This window comes from Lipotes vexillifer, unplaced genomic scaffold (assembly GCF_000442215.2).
Source record: "Lipotes vexillifer unplaced genomic scaffold, Lipotes_vexillifer_v1.1 scaffold209, whole genome shotgun sequence".
Lineage (NCBI taxonomy): Eukaryota > Metazoa > Chordata > Mammalia > Artiodactyla > Lipotidae > Lipotes > Lipotes vexillifer.
In genome coordinates, this window is record NW_006787556.1 from 695,769 (window position 1) to 698,433 (window position 2,665).

At 56.3% G+C, this 2,665-nt stretch overlaps 1 protein-coding gene across 1 annotated transcript in view; it reads left to right on the forward strand.

Moving 5' to 3' along the window:
- The first annotated feature begins 724 nt into the window (after positions 1–724).
- The window catches only part of CGN (cingulin), a 22,346-nt gene continuing 20,405 nt past the window's right edge, over positions 725–2,665 (forward strand). The window contains exon 1 of the mRNA XM_007460278.1: positions 725–755. The gene's annotated coding sequence lies outside the window, so the exon portion shown is untranslated. The remainder of the gene's footprint in view (positions 756–2,665) is intronic.

Below are 2,665 nucleotides of genomic sequence, written 5' to 3' on the forward strand. Positions count from 1 at the left end.
GAGACAAACGACGACTATGAATTTTAGATTAAATTATATGATTTGGAAAGTGATACATACTACCGAGAAAAAGGTGCCAGGCTGAATGATTTGTGGAGGCCAGGAGACAGGGGTGGAGAATCCAAGATTGGGATCCAGCTCAGGTTCGGGAAAAGGGAGACGGAGCTGAAGTGGAGGAGGTGCTGACGTCGGGGGACCGGGAAGATATTTTCCGCAGAATGCGACGGAAGAGTATTCTGGCTTATGCGGAGGTAGGTGAAGAGCAGAAAGGAGTCTGGACAGAGATTCCCGTCGAGAACCCGGCAGGCGGGGGACTCTTCTGCAGCTGAGGAGAGAAGATGCTCTGGCTGGAGGATCCTGGTCCAGGTGCCGGGCGGGGGCCGTCAAGGGCAGCCAACCACTAAGTCCCCAAAATGGCCTCCTGATGCCCCTCGCAGCCCCACCCCCGCCCCCGCACTCCACCGCTCGCCGGCCCACGTGACCCGACCGGCCCCTCCCGCCCACCCGGGCTGGCGACCCCGGGTCCGGGTCCCTGTGGCGGTGGCCCCGCCCCTCGCGGGAAACGGACCAACCGAGGAAGGGTAAGGCGGGGCGGGTGGTGACGGCCAATGGAGGTGGAGCTCTGGAGGGGAGTAACAGGTTGGTGGGAGGGGGAGAAAGAAGGAGGGAGCGCCGAGGGACAGAGGGGGAGGGCCCGGGAGCCGCTCGTGCAGCTCTACCCGAACCCGAGCCCGGGAACGCCGAGCCCGGCTGGGGTGAGGGAACCGGGCGGGCGCAAGGGCACCTGAGAGGCAGGCGAGCCCTCAGGTGTACCCCTGAGGGGCGGGAGTCCAGGCGATCAGAGATACCCAGGGCACAGGTGCTGAGTTGGCGAGAGGAGGAGGGGAGGTCAAGTTAGGGTGGGAGTACTGATTAAGAGCTGGCTCCTACTCTAAGATGCCACACGCAGGCGCCTGGGAAGGTGCCAGGTGAGGGGCACCTGAGGCTAAGGCTATTCCCAGGGCATGGAAGCGTTTCAGGGCCAATATATCTCTGGAGGTCAGACGCCAGTCCCCGGGGCAGAGTTTCTCTTGGAGGCCGGAATGGTGGGGGGAAGGAGTCAGTCTCAGTTGGGCAAAGGGAACTGCTGCCTGAGGTTCAGACACGTAAGGGAAAGGGCGTGGAAAGGTGCTGTTTCCCTGAGGTTCTTTACCCGACTGCCAGTCTGAGCCGGTGCTGATACCTCCCTCTGGCTTTGAGGTGGCTCTGAGGTGTGGAATCTTTCTCTAACCATTCATCTATAGGGCAAGACAGGTGCAATTAATAGACATTGAGAGGCAGAGCGAGAGGGCACCCCCATCTCTTTGCTAGGTGTGAAACTAAGTCTTTCAGTTTTTGTCCTCCTTTGCTTTCTTGCCAGGGAGAATGTTTCCTTCTTCCTCTTGAGAAAGTGCTCTACAAGAGAGGGATCTGAGTAAGCCTAGATCCCTAGGCCTACAAAATGTGTAGAAATACTTCTTTCTAATGAGGCCTCTTTTTGGGGGCTAATGTCAAGCCCTCCCCCCAAGCATACATAATTCTGTGGTTGTAGATGGGGCCATTGGGTGAGGTTTGGGAGCCTAACCCATTTCCTTGATGCCTCTCAGAAATTCCCCATTATTCCCTGAAACCCTACCAGGCATCCCTGACAGCTGGACCATGATGGCTGTCAGACTAGCTATAGGCACTGGTGCAGGAAATAAGCAGGACTCCTCAGGAGACCACAGGACTAGGAGATTCAGCACCTCTAAGTCTCCAAGTTGGATGAGAGGTGCACATCAGGGCTGAGACAAAATTTCTGAGGCAGATTTCCTTGCCTTAGGCAGGTGAGGGAATCAGAGCCAGCCTTAGCTTGGCCCCATTGATGCCCTGCCTGAGGAGAGTTGTTGTAATTGGGAAATAATTAGCAACCGCTATGTTGTCGACAGGCTGCCTGCACATGCCTCTCTACCTCTTTTTTCATCCTGGATATTCGGGAATGGGGGGCTGGCTCTAGGGGACTGCTAATCCAGAGATTTGCCTGACCCTAAGAGGATTCTGGCTTCCTAGAACCCTTCCTGCTTTCCCCAGGCTGACCTGCATGCCATCACCCATGTGGGAGGTGAGGAGGGGGTAGGGCTGCTGCTTTCTTCACGCCAGGGAAGGGGAGAACTGAGGGCCAGGGAGGTGGCCCAGGTTAAGTGTGGGATCTGGAATGCAACCTTGGGAACTTTAGAGGGAGGGGTAGAGGGAGACAAAGTCTGTTACACACTGGCCTGTCTGTCAGTCACCAGGCACACTGTGTATCTGTTCCTGCCTGTTCCCTCCCCACCTTCTGCCTCTTCCTTCAGAGCCTTGGCCTTGGCATCTAAGCTGGACGGAGTCCCTGCCCATGGTTTTGCCCCTCTGCCTCCTCTGTGGTGTGGAATTTCTCTGGTCTGCTTCACAAGCTGCCAGTGTAGTCTCCCCGGCCCTCCCCTTTCCCTTGCCTCTCAAACCAGTCCAGCCAGTTTGCAGGGGCCCAGTTCCTCATTGTGTTTTTTTTCCCCACTGGCCAAGCAGCTCTAGTCTGGTGCTCAGGTTTGACTTTTCCAGTGGACTGAGCCAGGAGTACACATGGCGGGGGGGGGGTTCTTTTTTTTTTTTTTTTTTTTTTTTTTTTTTTTGT